This window comes from Gracilinanus agilis, chromosome 3 (genome assembly GCF_016433145.1).
Source record: "Gracilinanus agilis isolate LMUSP501 chromosome 3, AgileGrace, whole genome shotgun sequence".
NCBI lineage: Eukaryota > Metazoa > Chordata > Mammalia > Didelphimorphia > Didelphidae > Gracilinanus > Gracilinanus agilis.
Window position 1 is genome coordinate 512,073,311 of NC_058132.1, and position 23,436 is coordinate 512,096,746.

The 23,436-nt window shown below is 32.9% G+C and overlaps 1 protein-coding gene across 1 annotated transcript in view; it reads right to left on the reverse strand.

The window, feature by feature from the left end:
- The window catches only part of MYO16 (myosin XVI), a 719,254-nt gene that overhangs the window by 519,283 nt on the left and 176,535 nt on the right, over positions 1-23,436 (reverse strand). The gene's annotated exons all lie outside the window — the stretch shown is intronic.

The following is a 23,436-nucleotide window of genomic DNA, read 5'->3' on the forward strand; positions in this document are numbered from 1 at the left end:
AAACCAACAAGAAAAACAACTTGAATTCATAGCATTTTGAGGTTTGCAAACTTTACATATTTTATGAGCTAAATCTGTAACTTTTTACTAATGAATAAATTGACAAGTTCTTACAATTTAAACAAAAGAATCAGAGAGTTGACTTCAATTATTTTTAGAAAAAAATTTAATGGCTTTCCAAAAATGTGACAATGGCAAGTTCTGTTCCCTTAAGATTTTTCTATAACCAATACTGTCTGTAATAGTAAGACAGATTAAAAGGTTTGAAGTGAGTACACTTTAGAAATACCACAAGAAAAAGAGATGAGGGGAAATCTGGGTCTACCTGTGCTGAACGAGAGAAAGTCTGAAGACCTAGTTAAGGTTGAAAGATAAAACAGGTAGGATGGTATCAAAGGGAATCATTGAATGGGAATGGGAAAGGGATGATAAAAATAACTCTTCAGGCCAAGAATAAAATTGTTTGGCAGGAGATATCAGAATAGCCATGGCACCAGCATTGATGTAAACTTAAAAAACGTCTAAAGTAGAAAAATGATGGGCTGAAGAAATAGCAGAGATAAAAAAGAATGGATTTCTTTTAATATTTTCATGGAACTTTTGGAGCTACACAGCATGATGTGAGCAGAAAAATCAAGAATTTCTATTATTTTATTTTTAAAACTTCAAGAACCATTTCTTAGTAAGCCTAAAAATACGCTCCTGAAATTGGCATTGATACAATAGCTTTGACAAAGAGTAAGAGTAGAATATAAAAGAGCACAGGAATTTAAAGAAACTACTATATGAGGGAGCAATCATAGTGAAATATTAAATCTCATTTTTTTTTACTATATAAAAAATCAGAGGTAGTTATTTAGACTTTCTCATTAATACTTTCTATCTCTACACCACCTTAATTTTATCCTAACTATTTCCAATTTCAGCATGTAAGGTTTAAAGGTGACATGCTTTCCTGGATAAGATTTTCTGAAACTCATTCTGAACTTGTCATCTTTGGAGCTTATAAAAATAAACATTTCTCACAGGGATGGAGAAACTAACTCTCTCTGTTTAAATGTATTCATACACCACTTTTTCCATACAAGAAAGTCACTGCTTCTAATTCATTTCCAATTGGAAGGCATTGATGCAATCACAAAGACTGAGATATCCAGGTCAGTGCTAATTTCAATTACTTCCTATTTTCTGTCCATGCCCACATTGAGGCTGTAGAGCTGAGTTAATTCAAACTCATTTTCTCTTCATGTTTTTGAATCGAGAGGATGAAATCCAATTAATAGGGTCCTTAGCCTAACTTAGATTTACTTTCACTCTTAACAAGATTTTCTAATAAATAGAGGATTCCCAGTTCCAGGGGACCAATATTCACAGCATGATAATAAATACATATCAAACTTTTTATGTAGTCTGTTTTTCTAAAGGGAATATTAAAAGGCTAGTATAAAAGTTAATTAAATTGCAATTTAAATTCACTCAAGGCCCTATTTATGTGCTTCATTATTATTTTGAATAATACCACACTATTTAAAATTTATCTGAAGTTTATGGTGCTGATGCCTTAAAATTCATTTTTAAGGAAAAAAATAGTCATGAAAGTCTAAAATCTTGCTTAACTTTCAGGGTTTAACCTAAAAAAAGAGACAATCCAGAGCTATACAACTCCATTTCAAAGGTATAATATTATTCTGATCTAAGATATGCCATTTAAATTATATATACAAATACATAAAAGTGTTTCTTGGCCATTTATTTACTTGGCCATTCAATAATATGCTCGGGTATGCTATGATGGCATGCTAGGAGATACAGATGTTATGTGAGGCATATATATGTATATATACACACATAAATATGTAAACATATACATATGCATATATATGCACATATATGTGTGTGCATGCACGTGTGTGTGTATTTATTCCCTTCCTGGGGCACTCACAATCTAATGAGGAATCAGACATTATAGGTAAGTATGGTAAGCATAGTTAGAAGGGTATATGGATATATAAAATAGAAAGTTGCTTTGAAAAAGAAGTATGAGGTGTGATCAAGAAGGCAATAAATGTTTTCTATTTTATTTATATAGTTCAATATGTGTGCATATTGAATATCAAAACTGCAGCATGGGTGAGCAGATCCAGAAAGGCTTTTCATCTTAGAATCTACATTGCAGATTGCTTCTATGGCAGAAAAATGGTAAGAGCTAGGTAATAGGGATTAAGTGATTTGTCCATGGTCACACAGCTACAAAGTATCTGAGGCCAGATTTGAATCCAAGATGTCCCATCTCTGGAATTGACTCTCAATTCACCGAGCCATTGAGCTGTCTCCTCCATATTACTCTCTTGCTCAAAACCTTCATTTGTGCTCTATTTCATCAATTTTAATATACAAACGCCTCAACCTGGCTTTTAAAGCCCTGTAGTCTGGGCCCTGGATTTAGAAATCTAAATTTATTTTTATTTTAATTATTTTTTTTAGGGATTTAGAAATCTAAATTTAGAATCTAAATCTCTACCAACTTTTATTTCATACTTATCTTCTTCAATAATTCTATATTCTAATTAAACACATTGCTCTAATCCAGCTTAGCTCCTGACTTTTTGGATCTTCCCAACTTGGTCTCAGAAGTTTTCTTATGCTGGAAATACCCCTATACTTGCCACAATCTGTCTTCTATGAGTTTTTCTAGAGAGTCTCCATTTGAGGAAATCCCCATGTCACATGCTTGCTTCTGGCCAACTTGGCATAACTTGACTTTCCCACTCACCCTTAACATAAGTACTTTCCCTCCTCTACTTTTCAGTTCCCTTCTATTTGTTGTCTTCCCAAATTAGAATGTAATGTCCTACTAGGATTTTTAGCAATGTTTCTAGTGAAAAAAAAATACACTTGAGAGTTACAGATAGGAATGCTAGGACCCTTGTTAGAATCCTGGAAGTGGAAATAGAAACTTTCTTATTCCACATTCACCTACCTTCTAGATAGTAAGTCCAAAATCCATTTCTTCTAAGCTAATCATATTTTCTGTGTCTTCAGGAAGGGTATGTCTTGTATTGATAAGGCAGGATGTTATCATGTAAAGAGTCCTGGGCTTGATATTATGGGACGTGGACTCACATCCTGACCCTGTAATTCACTATCTGTATAACTATTAACAAGTTATTTATCCTCTCTTGGTCTCAGTTTCCTTGATTTTAAAATGAAAGGGTTGGATTATATGACTTCAAAGGACTTTTCCAACTCTAACTTTGTGGTCCTATAAACTAAGACTCAAGATGAAGAAAATATTGTGGAATGAAGATCTGGGCCAAGGCAGAGAGTAAAAGGAAAAAGGAGAATAGAGATGGTATTTGGATATCATAGGAGTGAAGGAAAAGGTAGGAATGGGAGAGGATAGGAGTGGTAGCCACTTTGTATGATTTTCCTTTTCTTCATTTTTCTCATTCTTCTTTATCTCTTCTAGGTTAATGGTAAAGAATAGAGTTAGGATAAGATGAGGAGCGGAGGCTGAAGGTAATTTTCCTTTAACTGATTTCACCTTTTTTGCCTCCTTGAGCCTCCTAAGCTCTAGAGCAGTGATTTCCAAAGTGGGTGCTTCAGTGATCCAGGGAGGTGGTGATGGCCTCAGGTGCATTTATCTTTCCTATTAATTGCTATTAAAATTAAAAAAATTAATTTCCAGGGGGCTAAGTAATATTTTTTCTGGAAAGGGGGTGGCAGGCTGAAAAAATTTGGGAACCACTGCCTAGAGTGTAACAAGGAGCTGGAATAGGCTAAGTTTTAGAGATGGGAAATAGAGGGAGAAAGATAGTTTCATTTCCCTAAATTTCTCTCCATACAAAATCTGACCCCTCATCTCAGACTGAATCATCAGTATCACATTGCTACCTAGCAATGTGTAAGTCTATCCAGGAAAAGGAAAAAAGGTATCTCAAGTTCAGATGTAAAAATAATTCAGATATACATGAATCAGGGACTTTCCATGTTATAATTTTTGTGTGTGTGAAGAAGCTTGGTACTGAGGATGTAAATGTAGATATAGTGATGAATTCCAAGTCCTCTCTCATGTTTAAAGTCTCGAGGCATTCTATTTCACTTTTTTATACTAAAGTATGCCATTATATTTTGCTCTCTTTTTTTTTGTTTTAGATGAGAAAACAATTTGTTTTTAAAACCTGGTTATCTACTATTATAATCCAAGGAATAAAAGAGGGAAATTTAGAGGTAAGACATCAAAAGAAAGAGAAAAGGAAACTCATAGCACATAGTCTTCAAGTACATATTTAATACCAGGAGGAGAAGGAGCTACTAGTATTTATATAAGGCTTTATGGTTTGCAAAGAGATTTGCAAATATTATCCCATTTGAAACCAGTCTGGAGAGGTAGATGCTATTATATCCATTTTACAGATGAGAAGACTACTGAAGTGGAGGTTAAGTTACTTGTGCAGGGTCACACAATTTGGAAGTATCTGATATCAGAATTGAACTCAGGTCTTACTGACTTCATAAATTTTGGTTGAAATGAACTGATTAATTTTTACCTCCCACACATACTGGACTCCTTAATAATACTGACTTAGTGTTGGTTTCTTCTGTTTAATGGAGTGTTTTAGGCAACTGTAATCCAGAAAGAGTAATGGATGTTTTTTCAGTATTTTATGATAATGCAGTCCCTTTCTGCAGGAAGCTATAAAATTAGTGCAGATAGACTAAAAAGGAATGATGATCTACATTCTAACTTGGGGAAATTTTATTTTAGATTCTGCTGATGATAGTAATAGTAAAAGTAACTGAATTGCAAAATAAATTTAAAAAATAAAATATGAGTAGAAACAGAAATAAATTTCATCCTGGTCTCAGGAGAAGAAAGACTATAGAATATTATTCTCTTACTCTGTTTCAAAATGACAAAGGATTAAGTGAAAAGAATAGAAGGCAACGGGAAACAATGCCTTAGGAAAAGAAAAGACATTCTTGTCAAGTTTTCATCTTAGATAAGCAAAATTGTGTAATAGAATTATATTTGGCACATGTAGAATTGTTACATGATAAAGAAAGAGAATATAATAGATAAAAACATCTGCAGAATAAATCAGTGTAATCTCCATTTCAGAATAGCTAAAATAATGCAACTATATGAATTCTGAAAATCATTTTCTTTGAAGACATATATCATCCCAAACTTACATTTATTTAATGATTTAAATAATTTTAAAACTTGGTTTTCTTTTCATATCACATAGTTCTTAATTAATAATAGTGCTTCAAGGGGAGTTTGGGGGAGAGGGAAAGAACACGAAACAGATAACTATGGGAAAATATTCAAAATAAAAATTTAAAGAGAATAATATTGCTTCACATTTTCATAGTATTTACATATGCCTTTTGACTGGATCCACACAAGCATTCTGTATGATAGACCTATTGTTTTATCTTGCTTTTATGGCTGGAGAAACAATACCTCAGAATATACAAATGCCTTGTTTAAGGTTGAATAAGAAATTAGTTAGTGGAATGGGTGGGACTGTAATCCATAATTTCTGATTCTCATTGTTGCAATACTTTGGCTTATATTATGGGGAATATGTATAGAGAGATCTATATATGGCTAACATTTGAGTTGGTGTGGTCTACTGTAACAAACATGGCATTTGATTTCAGAAGCCCTGGGCTCTTCTATGAACTCCTTGTATGACTTTTGGCATGTCACTTCACTTCTGAAGATACTTCCTCCTTTACAGAAGGAGGGGATTCAAGTAAGCGATGTCTAAAATTTTTCTTAGCTATAACTCTATCTTCCTTAAAATCCTTCCACCAATATGTGGACAAAGTGGAATGTAAATGAATTATTTTCAGCATGCTTGGAACAACTTCCCATCTATCATTTCTTCTATATTCACAGAGTAGTTTAAATTTCATGACCTTTTAATAGGCCTTATATTAACATTTGAGAGGGAAGTATATTTTTCTACTTGGCAATGAATCTCTACCTATTACTAGATAATTAAAAACTTCAGGGCAGCTGGGTAGCTCAGTGGATTGAGAGCCAGGCCTAGAGACAGGAGGTCCTAGGTTCAAATCCGGCCTCAGCCACTTCCCAGCTGTGTGACCCTGGGCAAGTCACTTGACCCCCATTGCCCACCCTTACCACTCTTCCACCTATAAGTCAATACACAGAAGTTAAGGGTTTAAAAATTTAAAAAAAAAAAAAAAAAACTTCAGAGTAAAGAAGTCTATATGACATCATTGCTTGCATTCCTATCCATCTCAGTTGTAAAAGCTCTCCATTTCATCTTTTCGTGTATCATTCTTTGTGTTTGTCTTTTACTCAGTAAAATGTAATGGCCTTGAGGGTAGAGACCAGTCATTTTTTGCATCTTTAGCATCCAACATGGTGCTGGGAACTTAATGAGGATTTTTTGTGAGATAAATTGAGGAGTCTCTGACCATTAAATCTATCTTGGAATTGTAGTTTATTTATTTAATATAATAATAAAGGTAGTTAACAATACATTGTGTAGAGCTTACGGAATGAGCCAGGTAAGAGGTAGTATAGAATATCTTTATTACACTTAATTGTTCATTTTTACTTAGAGTGAAACAGAAAATGCTACTTGAGGAAAAAAGAATAATCTACTTAGAAATAAGTTATTCCTCTCCCCTACTTCTAAAAAAAGTCTAGAAAATAAAAAAAAAATCTCTCATAATAGAGATGATGATGACTTCCCAAGACTTTGTAGGAGGCAAAAAAAGAATTGTCAGTTTCTATTAAGTTGGAAAAGATTCAAGCACAGTTTCAGTGACAGCCTGGGATATTTTATGTACAAATGAAATAGTGTGGGAAATTTCAGTAATGACAATAATCCTAAGGAATCTCTTCTCTTTTAGTATATTTTCAGTACAAGTAATTTACAGATGCTAAAGGAAGGTTTAATTTTTTTCCGCAAGAAGGCAAAAATAACAGCAATGGCTCAAAGTGCCGTCATCTTATTTATGTTTCAATATAAAGAAAATTTTCTTAAAACTTAGAGTAGTCAAAAAGAGTATTTAGAGAGTCCTAAGTTCCTAATTTCTTAAAATCTTCAACATTGTTTCGATAATTTTCTAAAATTTAAAAAGAAGTGATGGGAAAAATTAATAGTGTAGATTAAACTTAAAAATTTATTATGTATATATATTTTGAGAGGTTGTTAAACAATGACCAGCACACTACTGGTTGCATGATACTGCACAATTTAGAAATAAGGAAGGTTTTAATTATATGTTCTTCAAAATGATTTCATCATCATCTACTATGATATTTATTCTCATGTTGTAAATACTAAGGGCAATATACATATTTCAGGCTTAAGACAAATTTTTATGTATTTACAACTCAGAAGAAAAGAATTATGCTGTAAAATATATATTTATTGCATGAGTGATTTATTTAGTTCATATTTTTCAGACTAAGAACAACAAAAACAAGAATATTTTTTCTTATTGGGAAAAAGGTATATGTATAAAGAACAATGACAAATTTATAGAATTCTTTCCTGTAAGACAAATTAATAAATCCTATTATAAATCACAAACTACTTTACCTATAAAATTATTTTCATTTTGGAAGCATTGTTTGAAAAAATGTTTTCTATGTACAAGTCTCTAAATATATGTAGTCATCTCCCTAAACAATGGTATTCATATGATATTTTCTCAAACAAAACAAATTTGCCACAAATCACTGAGAAGTAATTTTAAATTTCACATATAATATATGTAAATTAATGATCAAAGTAAATGAAAACTAAAATACAACAAAAAATTGGAAAATGTAAAGGTATCTAGCTAATTTGTATATTTAGTAAAACATTTCTTAGTGTCTAATGAAATTCACTTGGCAAAATAATTGAGAAGTGATTTATTTATAGTCTTTGATTAATATAACATTTAAAGTCATTGTCTCCCTTTCAATCAAAGAAATATATTCTCTTAGGTTTATGAGACACTCCAGTCTTAGTGTTATATTGTTATGTAGCTCTTGTAAGAACTCCTTTTCTCCTTTTCATTATTAGTAAGAGAGAATGCATTAATTTTTTTTAATTTTGTGTTTTATTTTACAATGACAGAGAAAAATAATAAAAAAGACACACAAGATAATTTTTTAAAATAGTAATCAAAGAAATATTTATTTTATTAATTTTTAATTTTTTAATTTTTAGAAAAATTTTCCATGGTTACATGATTCATGTTTTTACTTTCCTCTACAACCCCTCAAACTTCCCCCACCCCATAGCTAACTTGCATTTCCACTGGTTTTAACGTGTGTCATCAATCAAGACTTATTTATATATTATTGATAGTTGTATTGGTGTGGTCCTTTTGGGTCTACATCCCCAATCATGTCCTCATCAACCCAAGTGTTGAAGGAGTTGTTTTTCTTCTGTGTTTCCTCTCCGGAAGTTCTTCCTCTGAATGTGGGTATCGTTCTTTTCCATAAATCCCTTAGAATTGTCTTGGATCATTGCATTGCTGCTAGTACAGACATCCATTACATTCGATTTTACTACAGTGTATCAATCTCTGTGTACAATGCTTTTCTGGCTCTGCTCCTTTCACTCTGTATCAATTCCGGGAGGTCTTTCCAGTTCACATGGAATTCCTCCAATTTATTATTCCTTTGAGCACAGAAGTATTCCATCACCAACATATAGCACAATTGTTCAGTCATTCCCCAATTGAAGGACATTCTCTCCTATTCCAGTTCTTTGCCACCACAAAAAGCGCAGCTATAAATATTTTTGTACAAGTCTGTTTATCTAAGATCTCTTTGGGGTACAAACCTAGCAATGGTATGGCTGGATCAAAGGGCAAGCATCCTTTTAGTGCTCTTTGGGCATAATTCCAAATTGCCTTCCAGAATGGTTGGATCAGTTCATAACTCCACCAGCAATGCATTAATGTCCCAATTTTGCCATATCCCCTCCAACATTCATTACTTTCCCCTACTATCATTTTAGGCAATCTGCTAGGTGTGAGGTGATACCTCAGAGTTGTTTTGTTTTGCATTTCTCTAATTATCAGAGATTTAGAACACTTTCTCATATGATTATTGATATTTTTGATTTCTTTATCTGAAAATTGCCTATTCATTTCCCTTGCCCATTTATCAATTGGGGAATGGCTTGATTTTTTATATAACTGATTTAGTTCCTTATATATTTGAGTAATGACACCTCTGTCAGAATTTTTTGTTATAAAGATTTTTTTCCCAGTATGTTGTTTCCCTTCTGATTTTGGTTGCATTGGTTTTGTTTGCACAAAAGCTTTTTAATTTAATATAATCAAAATTATTTTTTTTACATTTTGTAATTTTTTCTAACTCTTGCTGGGTTTTAAAATCTTTCCTGTCCCAGAGATGTGACAAGTATTCTTTTCTGTGTTTACTTAATTTACTTACAGTTTCCTTCTTTATATTCAAGTCTTTTACTCATTCTGAATTTATCTTGGTGTAGGGTGTGAGATGCTGATCTAAACCTAATCTCTCCCATATTGTTTTCCAATTTTCCCAGCAGTTTTTGTCAAATAGTGGATTTTATCCCCAAAGTTGGGCTCTTTGGGTTTATCATACACTGTTTTGCTGACGTAACTTACCCCAAGTCTATTCCACTGATCCTCCCTTCTATCTCTTAGCCAGTACCATATTGTTTTGATGACCTCTGTTTTATAATATAGCTTAATATCTAAACCACCTTCCTTCACATTTTTTTTCATTATTTCCCTTGATATTCTTGATCTTTTGTTCTTCCAAATAAACTTTTTTTATAGTTTTTTCTAATAAAGAAAAAAGTTTTTTGGTAGTTTGATAGATGTGGCACTAAATAAGTAAATTATTTTGGGTAGAATGGTCATTTGTATTATGCTAGCTCATCCTACCCATGAGCACTCAATGTTTTTCCAATTGTTTAGATCTAGTTTTAATTGTTTGGAAAGTGTTTTGTAGTTGTTTTCACATAATTCCTGTGTTTGTTTTGGTAGATATATTTCTAAGTATTTTATTTTGTTTAGGGTAATTTTTAAATGGTGTTTCTCTTTCTACCTCTTGCTGCTGTGATGTGTTGGAAATATATGGAAATGCTGATGATTTTTGTGCATTTATTTGAATCCTGCAACTTTGCTAAAGTTGTTGATTATTTCTACTGGCTTTTTAGTTGATTCTCTAGGATTTTTTAAGCAGACCATCATAGCTTAGTCTCCTCCTTGCCTATTTTAATACCTTCAATTTCTTTTTCTTCTCTAATTGCTACTGCTAGTGTTTCTAGTACAATGTTAAATAATAGAGGTGATAATGAGCATCCTTGTTTCACACCTGATATTATTGGAAAGGCTTCTAATTAATCCTTGTTGCATATGATGCTTGTTCATGGTTTAAGATACATAGTGTTTATTATTTTTAGGAAAGGACCTTCTATTCCTATACTTTCTAGTGTTGTCAGTAGGAATGGGTGTTTTATTTTGTCAAAGGCTTTTTCAGCATTTATTGAGATAGTCATGTGGTTGTTGTTTGTTTACTTGTTGAGATGGTCAATTATGTGGATGGTTTTCCTAATGTTGAACCATCCTTGCATTCCTGGTATAAATCCCACCTGATCATGATGGATAACCCTCTTGATCACTTGCTGGAGTCTTTTTGCTAGTATTCTATTTAAGATTTTTGCATCTATGTTCATTAAGGAGATTGGTCTCTAATTTTCTTTCTCTGTTTTTGATCTACCTGGCTTTGGAATCAGTACCATATTTGTGTCATAAAAGGAATTTGGTAGGACTCCTTCTTTGCTTATTATATCAAATAATTTGTATAGTATTGGGATTAATTTTTCTTTGAATGTTTGATAGAATTCACTTTTGAATCCTTCAGGCCCTGGTGATTTTTTCTTAGGAAGTTCTTTGATGGCTTGTTCAATTTCTTTTTCTGATATTGGATTATTTTAGTATTCTATTTCTTCTGCTGTTCATCTAGGCAATTTATATTTTTGTAAATATTCATCCATATTGCCTGATTGCTATATTTATTGCCTTATAATTGAACAAAATAGTTTTTAATGATTGCCTTCATTTCATCTTCATTAGAGGTGAGGTCTCCCTTTTCATCTTTGATACTGTCAATTTGGTTTTATTTTTCCCTTTTTTTATTAGATTTACCAGTACTTTGCCTATTTTATCTGTTTTTTTTCAAAATACCATCTTCTAGTCTTATTTATTAATTCAATAGTTCTTTTACTTTCTATTTTATTAATTTCTCCTTCGATTTTTAGTATGTCTAATTTAGTTTTCATCTGAGGATTTTTAATTTGTTCATTTTCTAGTTTTTTAAATTGCATGCCTTATTCATTAATCTCTGTCCTCCCTAATTTGTTGATATATGCACTCAGTGATATAAATTTTCCCCTTAGAACTGCTTTGGCTGCATCCCATAGGTTTGGTAAGATATCTACCATCACTGTCATTGTTTTCAATGAAATTATTAATTGTTTCTATGATTTGTTCTTTCCCTAAATTATTTTGAAGAATCATATTATTTAATTTGAAATTAATTTTTCATTTGCCTCTCCATGTATTCTTACTAATAAGTATTTTATTGCATTATGATCTGAGAAGGTTACCTTCATTATTTCTGCTTTTTTGCATTTGTTAACTATGTTTCTATGCTCCATTATATGGTCTATCTTTGTGAATGTTCCATGTTCTGCTGAAAAGAATGTGTATTCCTTTTTGTCCCTATTTATTTTTCTCCATATATCTATTAGCCCTTATTTTTCTATGATTTCATTCACCTCTTTTACCTCTTTCTTATTTATTTTTTGATCTGATTTATCTAGATCTGATGGGGGAAGTTTGAGGTCACCCACTAGCATAATTTTGCTATCTATTTTGTCCTAGAGCTCCACTAGATTCTGGGCAATTTTTTCTAAGAATTTCTTGTAAGATGTTATCTAAACTTTTTCTTTTATCATGATGTTCTGGTAAACCAATAATTCTTAAGTTGTCTCTTCTAGGTCTGTTCTCCAGATCTTTGGTTGTATCAAAGAGATGTTTATATTCTCCTCAAATTTTTCATTTTCTTAAATTTTGTTTCATATATCCTTGCTGCCTTTTGAAGTCATTTGCTTCTAGTTGCTGAGTTCTGTTTTTTAAAGAATGATTTTCATCCCTGGCTTCTTGGTCATCCTTCTCCTTCTGGTCTGATTTTCTTTGTAGATCATATTTTGCCTTCTTTGCTTCATTTTCAAGCTGGCCAATTCTGGCTTTTAAGACTTTATTTTCTTGTTTTAGTTCATGTATTTCTTTTTTCAAATTGTCTTCAGCCTCTCTTGATTGCTTTTTGAGTTCCTGAAGTTCTTGAGTTAATTGAATTTTAAGTTCTTGAGTTTATTGAATTTTGAGATCTTCCAAAGCCTGTGTCCAGTTTGCTGGAACTACTTCCTCTTCTTCTATTTCTGTTTCATTTGCTCTCTTTTCACTTCCTTGAAAGGAGATGTCAATTGTCATTTCTTTTCTCTCTTTCTGATACTTATACATATTTTCCCTTCCTCATTCTGCCAGTTTGAGCAGAAGAATTTAATGATCTTTGATGAAAGATCTTTCCCCAGCTGGCAAGGGGGGTTTGTAGTTACTTTCTCTGCCTTCTGAAGACTTTTTGTCTGTCCAATTGTTGGGATCAGTCCTGTATTGATTGGATTAATTTTATTGCTTAATCTTCCCTGAGGCTAAGACTTCAAGAGGAGGGAAAAACGAACAAATAAACAAAACAAACCTGGGGGGAAAGAAGGAGTGTTTTTGCTGGACTGAGCTCTCCAGCAGTGGGGCACCCCTGTGCTGTCTGCTGTGTTTGATCTGGTTTTCTTTCCTCTTGAAGCCCTGTGTTCTCTATCTGGATATGAAGAAGCCAAGCTATCTGTGGTCTGGGTTTGGCTCTCTCTAAGCCACCATCTTCTAGGCTTTTTTTGCTGTGTTTCTCTGGTTTTCTGCTCCAGTCACCTCTCTAGGGCCTGTGTTTAACTCCCCGAGTTAGGTGCCAGCAAGGCCTCTCTCCGGACCTGTGTGCCCACCTGCCCTGAGATTTCCCAGGCTACTGGAGACTCCTCACAGCACGTAGGGGAGGAGTCCTGGGATTCCCTTTCTATGCCCTCAGACCTGACAGTTCAAGAATTGAAGCCTTCTTCTTGGTGTACCTCTTTAGTTTTGCTGCAGTGGGGTTCACCTGCTCTGTCCAGTTATTAGATTTGGTCCTCTTTCTTCTGAAAGCTCATTGTTTTCTATCTCAGTGTGTAAGGGTTTGGAGGTTTTAAGATTCACTCTGTCTAAGCTGCCATCTTCCTGGAAATCCTCACAAAGAAAGATTTTAGAAATAGAGTAATCCCTCACCTATCATTATATCATTATCCTCATGATAGGTGAAAATCCACAAAGTAGTGGCATTATATTTATTTTATTATATATATAATATATTATATTTATTGTGGGAAGGGTTTATAAAACCTTAATATATTAAGGTTTTATAAACCCTTCCCACTCTTTTAACCTTTTCCACACTCTTATTAACCTTTCCTACATTCTAATAAACACTGAGCCAAGGGGCAGCTGGGTAGCTCAGTGGAGTGAGAGTCAGGCCTAGAGACAGGAGGTCCTAGGTTCAAACCCGGCCTCAGCCACTTCCCAGATGTGTGACCCTGGGCAAGTCACTTGACCCCCATTGCCCACCCTTACCAATTTTCCACCTATGAGACAATACACCGAAGTACAAGGGTTTAAAAAAAAACAACACTGAGCCAATCAGCGCCAAGGATACAAAACACAGTGCTAAGGTTGGTCCACAGATATACAGTGAAAATTCCACAATACAAAATTAGATATATATTTTTAAAAAAAACCGTGATACAGTGAAGGCATGATAAGTGAACCATGATATAATGAAGGACAACTGTATTATAGTATAGTCCATGTAATGATTCAGATCAAAACAATGGTCTGTACACTGGCAAAGTGAAGGGAAGAAAGCCCTGTTATACTAAAGTCATACTACTGCTTTGGGTGTAGTTATTGACTGGAAATTATGAGAAGCTAAGATTTATACCCACATAGTGTATCAATTATGTATACATAATCATGCATATATATTATATGTATGTTATATATACCACATATATATATAAATGCATACATATATACACACATCCCACAAGTGGAAAGTATTTTTTCTAAATCAACCAGAACCTATAAGCCTTCACATATTTTGAAAGAAACATCAAAAAAATTAAAATAATTAGTATATAAAGATTTCTGTTGAGCAGAAAATATCATCTTTGAATTTGTGATTTCATTATTGTGTATACTTTTTCAGTTGATATTGTTCATAATCCATTTATATCTTCTCATCCTGAGGAACTCTCTTTGTTTTTTACATAAACATGCAATCTAGGTGCTGTTTCTAAAACATTGAGGGGCCTTCAGAACACTTATATGCTACTTGACCTATTCATTGCTTATCTTTTATTCTTATTACATGCTTGATTTTCATATAAATATTTGATTCTACTTATATATCTTTAGCACTATTTCCCTTATATTAGTTGATAGATGCTATAGGTTTTTTTTATATCCTCCATGTGTATTTCATTGCCCTTGGGCTTGTTTTACATCTTCTTAAAGAGATATTCCATAATTCTTAGTGATAAAATATCAACAGAAAAATACTGATATTAATTAGATTGACTTTCATTATAATGAGCAGTTTGAGATATGTGACATTTCTCATATGCAATCCAAACCATCATCTTTCTACTATTTTACTCTGGTCCTATTTCCAGTACCAAGTCAAATGCTTGTCCAAGGCATACTTGGTTTGGCTTATTCAATTGTTTATCAAAGTCTGCATAATTTTTTAATCATCTCATTTTGCCAGTATAGATTGTTATGTTCATTTATTTTTGATGTGGGCTGAGAGTAGGCAGTAAGTGGCATTGATAGGAATGGGACCCTCAAACTCTGAAATCTTGCATTTTTTACTATTTAGCTCTAGTTAAACGTCAATTGCAAAATCTGTAGTTTCAGCAGTAGTCAATCATGAATTGTAGAATGTTCAATTATCCCTTCTGTGTACTTAATCTGTAACATTCTCTACTAGGCATCAGCTTTGTGGTCTTAGAAATAATTATTTACCTATAGAGGTCCTTCAGTGTACCACATAATCCCCTCCCTTGTTCCCTCTCAAGAAGGGCAGCAAGACCTCTCCCACATTGACAAGTGATGACAAGGTGGACAATGGAGGAACATGGAACCTGTCCACTGGGGACTCTGGCATTCCAAAAGAACCTCCCAATTTTGTGCATGTTCCTTATTCCCTGTGGCAACAAATCCCAAAACATATGCCCATCTGAGTTTGGAAATGGAGATGCTAAGCTACCAGACCCAAATAAATATGCCAACCCTGATTCACAGGGTATAAAAGCTGCCACTCCATGGTGGATGCTGTCACTCCACAATAGAAGCTGCCACTCTACAAAGAAGCTACTATTTAATCAGCTCCAAAGAGGCTACTCTACTAGCTCCTGTGTTTGTCCATCAACCCTAAGGCTACCTGATTAGTCTGCAGACTATTCCACAAGCTCTTAGGCTATTATACCACCAAAAACCACTTCTACTTCAAATAAAATTCTTTTCTTACTTCTGGATTGAATGGAATTTGTCTCTCATTCTTGAGGTGAAACCCTGCTACAGACTTGGGTGTTGTTTCTCCCACATCATTTTGATTACTCTGGCTGTCACTAGTGAAATTTTGTATTTTTATAAGGTTCAACACATTCTCCCTTCTATATAAACTAGTAATGGCCTCCTGATCACCAAATCTAATAACTTTTTTCACTCCTTAACTTCCTTGATTATTTCAAAGCTTTTAACACTGTTGACCATTTTCTTTTCCTTGAAGTTCTCTTTGGTTTCCAATATTTTTCTTTCTCTCAAACCCTTATGTTCTGTCATAGAATCATTGATTCTAAGACAGAAGNAAAATTAAAGTCTTTGCAACCTGGGTCTAATCATTCTCCCCAGCCTCACTATAAGTTATTCCTCTTTCTCTACTCTATGGTGCTATCAAATTGACATTTTCTCAATACTCATATAAGACTTCAGCTCCTATCTCTTGCACTGTATATCCACCATACCCCAAATTCACTCTCGCCCCAGGTCAGTCCCATTTAATCCTTTTTCTTCAAGATACAAGCCAATCACCCTCTTCAATATGAAACTTTCCCCAATTATTCTTGTGGGAATGTTTTCCTTCTTTTATTTGTTTTATGTAAATAATCTTTCCTCTGTTTATTTGAAAAAATGTAATATTCTTAGAGTAATTACTCCTTCATAATATATGAAATATATTCATTACAATATAAAATATAGTATATAAAATAATATTATATTATATATTTTAATATATGATATGTATAATTTTGTGTTGTAATGCATAATTATAATATAATCATAAACTATGTTATAATATATAATTATGTTATATATTAATATAATGAAATAATAGTATAATGAATTTGTTTGTATATAACAATATATAAAATATATTTACTATCATATATATAAACACAAAGTATGTGTTCATAGTTATAGCATCTATTATAGTACCAAGCACAAAATATATGCTTGAAAATTCTTATTGATTGATCAGTTAAGATAAACACAATTACCACCTGCAAGTGGTTTATGAGACACCATTTAATATGAACAAGCTAATTTATATCTTCCTATGGCTTTTGACATGAGGAAAGTCTATATCAGTGAGCTATGAAATTTTGAATTCAAACTTCCCTGGTAGTAGATTGGATATTAAATAATTAGGAGTTAAATTATATAGAAAGATTAGGAGTTAAAAATGGCCTTTGAAATGTTACTAGTCATGCTAGGATGAGGGTCTTATAGAATCCCTTTTCTACAGAGAGCTATGGTATTAATGGAAGGAGAACAGAAGTTCAGGTTCAAATTCCAAATCTGCCATTTAACTACGTGACTTTGGAAAAGTCACCTAGCTTTAGTTTTCCCATCTGTAAAAGTAGGGAAGCACTGTGATGACAATAGTCATTATAGTAAAGAGACTCACCAGTTCTAAAATTAAAATTAAAATAAACTACTGCTTTATAAAAAAATGATCTTTAAGCAGGAAAAGTGTTTCTTCCTCTCCACCTCCTCAGCCTTCAGTTCCTTGTAGCTATTATTTTAAAGAGTACTCAAGATGATATCTAAGATAAGTATTAGGTTTTGCTGTATAATTATCAGGAACATTTATGTTGTTTGAAAATTAGTCACAAGGAATACAAAAATTTAAGAAGGTTGGAAAATTGAAGCATTTATTTTTCTTTCCCAATGTCTACTTTAAAAATAGCAGATTTTTCCACTAAATAATTACAATATATTTTGTTCTAGAAAATAAAAAGCTGAAATATTTTATTGAAATCTTCATACATTATGTATTGAAAAGAATATTAACTATCAGTGAACGACTCATTTCTTTTTGGTTTGACAGTAGTGTTAATTCAACAACAACAGCTCCCATTTAAATGTTACTTGATAATCTACAAGGAGCTTTCTTTGTTATTTAAGCCTTGCCTAGCAATGTACTGCTCATCATGTCAGTCTTTCTTCATCATTAATTTAAATTCCATTCTTGAGGCTATGAGATCCTTGCAAGGGGAGATTTAATACTTTAAGGTTTGGTAGTAATTATTAATCTTACTCCCTATAAAAGTAACTCTCCTGAAGACAACCCACTTGTGTCTTTCTGTCATAAATTATGACTATTCCACAAACCATGCATAAAAAATAATCTTATTTCTTCTAGTTACATCTGGCATGTAGAAAACAGTGCTTGTGTTTCCTTGGGGGGATCTCTACTCTTCAGCAATTCACTTTGAATGTTCCATTAATCTCATTGCCTAATTACCTCCTCTAAGACTTTATAGCAGTTTTCATTCTCGGTCTGAATCTTCAAAGAATCTCAGAATTGCAAGGGATTCTAGATATTATCTAATTTAGCCCATATTTTATCATGATTCTATAAATATCCCAACAACCCTTTCCTTTACCATCGACTTTTTAATATGTCTGCACACATGCATATATCCCCTCTATCTTAAATGTGTCTTCTCTTAGCTCTTTAAAAACAAAACAAAACAAAAAAACACCCTTACTTTTTATCTTGAAATTAATACCAATTATTGATTCCAAAACAGAAGAGCAGTAAGGGCTAGGCAATCATGGTTAAGTGACTTGCCCAGGGTCACATAGGTATCTGTCTGAGGTCAGATTTGAATCTAGCACCTCCCATCTCCAAATCTGGCTCTATTTACTGAGCAATCGAGATATCCCTTATTTTAACTCTTCCAACTCATTCCATCTTTTGAGCCTTTTAACTTATTAAAACTGTCTATAATTTTAATCTCTGGACTTTTTAAAAAAACGATGTCTCAGCTTCCTTCTCCCTACAGCTCTTAAAATTCTCCTATTCTTACATTTGTCGATTGTTTTTGGAACTGACATTTTGAAGAAAGGCTCAGACAAGCCATCTTTCATTCCCAGGACTTTGACAAACTGCCCTCTATCCTCATTTTAATAACCCTTTTATGTGTTATCTTCCCCTATCAGAATGTAGGCTCATTTAGGGAAGGGGCTTTGTTTCTTTTTGCTTGTTTTCTCTTCCCAGTATTTAGTGTCTGGAATATAGTAAGTAATTAATAAATGATTGCTGACTTGACTATATCAGAATACTTCTCTTTTTTGCTGTCTCCTTAACCACTTTCATTTTATTGAAACTTTTCTCAAAAGATGACAAAGACTGTAAATATCAATGATTTTTGGCAGCTTGAGATACAATGAGGAGCGTGTCAGAGCTACTTTAAGTCATTTCAGAGTAATTGATTATTAAATTTTCAGCATCAAGATTTATTCTTCAGAAATTGGAAATGCTACAATCAGTATTTTATTTGCTCTTTTATTTTCTAGATTTAAGAAAGTGATGGACAAAATAAAATGCAGATTAAACGTATAGCTATGGCATGTCCCTTCCTTCAACTCTTTCCCTTATCCCCCAAAAGAGTATTAAGCATTACTAGTATACCAGTATATTCTTTTGACAGGTCACTATTATTAGACATCTTCTTTGGCTTCTGAGTTAGAATATTCTCACTGGTCTCTTTCTGTTTCTCTAACTGTTTTGTTGTTGTTGTTATATTCTTTACTTTCTCTCTCAATTATTCTTGACCCTTTAAGGTGACTTGCTTTCAAGGTTCTTTCTAGTTGCTTATTCTTTCATTATACTATTTTTTTGGCAAGATGGTTCACTTTGGTGACTTCAAGCTCCTCCAAAGCCTATGATTCCCAAATTTGTGTTCAAGTTATGCATTTCCTATGGCCTTTAAGAAATTACTATCAGGATGTATGCATTTCTATCTGGATTTGACAGGTTCAAAAGTGAGCTTGTTGTCATTCTACCTTATTCTCACATCACCAAATACTTCATTCTTTGTGTCTCTGATACAAACCTTCTCCAAGTCTATCATATTTGGAACTCTGAACTTGACTTTGACTTTCCCACGTTATATAAGCAATCCATTATATGGACCTTTAAATTCTATCCCTTCCATTCACTTTCTCAATTTCTACTACCACCACATGGCCTTCTCATTACCACTTTCATGATCTAAAAGTAATTGCCTCTCAACAGTCTATCTGCTTCTGCTCTCTTTATTTCAAGCTAACTTTCATATTGCTGCTAGATTGACCTTTCTCATGGATAGATCTGTTCATATCACTTCTCTCTTCAAAAATTGAGTCTTTATTGTCTATTCAGTAAAGTCTGAAGTTTTTAGTCTAAAATTCAAAGTCTTCTGATATATATATTGGTACCAATTTAACTTTCCAAAATAGCAAGCATTATACAACTACATACTTTTCACATAATGGTCAAATTAGACTACCCTCCAACTTTTGAAAGCACATTTTACTGCAGTGGTTTTGCTTGTACTAGTCTCTTGGTCTAACTGCTTGACTTTTTGACCCAAATTAAGATTTTATGTTCATTTTATTAAATTCAATCTATTGTTCTAGTCCCTTAACACCGTTTTTTGGATTCTTAACTCTGTAATATGACTTTTTAGGTATCCCCAAATTTTGGGGGTCATTTAAAATGTATCTGCTTTATCAAAATCATTCATGTGCATAAGTAATTCAAGGACAATTATGCATGCTAAGGGCATAATTTTCAAGACAACCAGTTAATAATCATTTACTTCTATCACTCAAATCAGTTCAAAATCTTAAATGTTAACAACATCTGGGTTCACATTCTGTAATATTCACCATGAGTCTATCATATATCACAGGAAGTTGGTCTTACTTACATTTTATACAAGGAAAGACTGTTTTTTATCACTGACTTGGCTAAAGTCATACAGCATATGACTGTCAAATTCCCATGTGAAACAAAACTGGGAGGGAGATCTAACTGGAGATGACAACCAGGATTCAAATGAAACTTGTTAGGTTGGAGTATTGGGTTGAATTTAATGAGATGAAATTTATTAAGGACAAATATAAAGTCTTATACATGGATACTTAAGATACAATGTCATCAATGTAAGATGGAGAAATATGGAAAGAAAGCAGTTATGAGCATTTTCTGGTGTCTTCATTGAACTACATGTTTAATATGCATCAAAAGTATGAAGCAAGCCAGAAAAGTTTAATGTGATCTTAGGCTGCTGAAAAAGAGACAGAGATTCCAAGAACAGTGAGATGGTGATCTGTCTCATTATCCATGTTAAATTTCATCTGGAGTACTTTGCTTAATTCTCAGCCCCACCAATAAAGAAAGAAATTGGAAAGTGACAATATCGAGAGGAGGACAATTAGGATGATGAATTGAGACCATATCATATGAGAATCAACTAAACTACCTGGCATGTTTAGCCTTGAGAAGAGAAGAATTGGGGACAGGGAGAGGAATATTATAGCTATCTTCAGGTAATTGAAGGATTCTCATGTGGAAGAAACTTATACCTATTCTGTTTGGTCCAAAAAGTTAAAACAAAAAATAATGAATTGAAAGTGTGAAGAAACAGATTTGGGCTTGACTTTAAAAAGGGAGGAATAGTCTAACAATTAGAACAGTCCAAAAATGCAATGGGCTGCCTTAAGAATTGACAAGCTTAAATTTCTTTGGAGTTGTTTTGGCAAAAATCTGAATGAGAACTTGTTGGTTATATTATGATGATGATTCTGCTAATGTATGGGCTATAATCAGTAACTACTGAGGTCTCTCTGATTCTCACACAAGTTGATTTATAATCATAAATCACTTTGATCTATTTAGTATAAACTAAAGGAGATTTTACAGTAGTTATAGTCCTTATTTATTCACAGGCTCAACGTGAGAAAGTGACCTATTCAAACAAAATACAAATATTAAGTGGCATGATATTTCATTTCAAGACTTTATCCCCATCCAATGTTATTTCTACTATACTATGGGTTTTGTGGAGCTTACCATATCATCAATTCATCTCTAATTTTGAAAGATGCCTAAATTTTTTCGGTTGAGAAATATGCTAATTTAAATAATTTGGTACCACCATTCTGTGCCACACTTTCTCTTTCTTTTTATAATTCTGTGGTTTACTCTTGTTTCATCTTTTACCAGTAGTCATTGATGAAAGAGGGAAGGATGATGAATGTATAAGATCATGTAGGTGCCAATGCCTCAGGCTTGTACTTGTACTTTGTCAAAAGACAACATGACAAGCATCTCTTAACATTCTGCAGACCCAAGCAGTGGCCAAAAGTTCTATACTCTATTGTCAGGAGGAAGACTATAAGAAGTCTTACTGGCTGTTTTATGATCTTGAATCACACCTTACTATACAATATGCTTAGTGAAAACTTGTATTCTGTTTTGTAAAGTTCTTTGGACATTCTATAACAAAGGGCATTATGTAATGCTCGATCATAATTTGTTGAATAAATGCATCTTCATAGTTTTACTACAAAGTAGGGCATATGAACCAGCAAATATCCTGTCTTAGAAATTTGAGGAACTACAAAACAGCAAAGGCCAAGATTCAAAACATATTTACATGAAAAATCAAACCTCTATTTAATGACTGAATAAACAATTGAAAAACTATTTGTTTAGCCCTCATTGTATATAAAATATTGTAATAAGAAAATAATAGAAAGTTAAAAAAAGAAAACCAAGAAAATTCTGGCTCTCAAAGAGCTCACCTTCCACTAGAGGGAGACAACACATATAAAAGGTTTCAGCTTGTAAGCTCCAAAACAAACCACCAATCATTTACACTGTACTTTTTAAAAAGGAATCCTTCTGTGAAATGATTTGGCAATTTATTCTCTCTCTCGTGTATATAATTTCTTTTCAATATAAACAAGAGAAAAAGTATTTTTTACCACACATAAATTTTGACATAAAAGATTATGCTGTAACATGCAATAAAAAAAAATCTAGGCATTAATTGCTCAGTGTTTCTCAGCTCATTGCATGAGGTAGAGAGAAAAACTGTAAAACTTGTAAATGCTGACACAAACTTTGAAGACCAAGTAGTAGCCAATGACATCATAAGCTGGCTTGAGTAATGATTAGGTATCTTGAAGTATTTAAAAATCATAGTTATAAGAACAAAACTGACAACAAAAATTTGTTTTCACATGAGATGTATTTCTGGCTTTGACCTCTGCAAGTATCATACTACTCTGCACAAAGAAAGATTTCATATTATTTGGCATCTAATTTATAAATGATATGATAACAAATTTATATTTCATGCCAAAAAAGGCTGTTCATAACATTCTTCTGAACAAAAATATTCAATAGCTTCCTGTTGCTATAGGAGAAAAGAAAAACTCCTTCTTTTAACATTTTAGGTATTATAAAATCTGATCCCAACATAATTATACATTCTTATTTAGCTTTTCTTTTCACAGATTCACATTTCAAATAGCTGTACTCATTTAAGTTGTTCCCCCATCTTGTCCTGCAGGCTCCTGATTCCATAAATTTAGAGTCCATACCCCAGTCTAGAATATTTTTTTCTCATATTGAGATATTTTAGTTTAAGATCTAGCTACCTCTTCCATGAAGCTTTCTTTAGTTTTCCATTTCCATTTTATTTCTATCCTTTCTAATTTCTCATATCATATTCTCTAAACCTTTCCTTTGGCTCTATATTATACTCCCATATATCATTCTTAGATGATTGCTTATCTTACACATTCTGTTAAACCATAAATTCCTTGAAGATGCCAGTTTAGTATATAGTATATATATATATATATATATATATATATATATATATATATATATATAGTCTTTTTTGT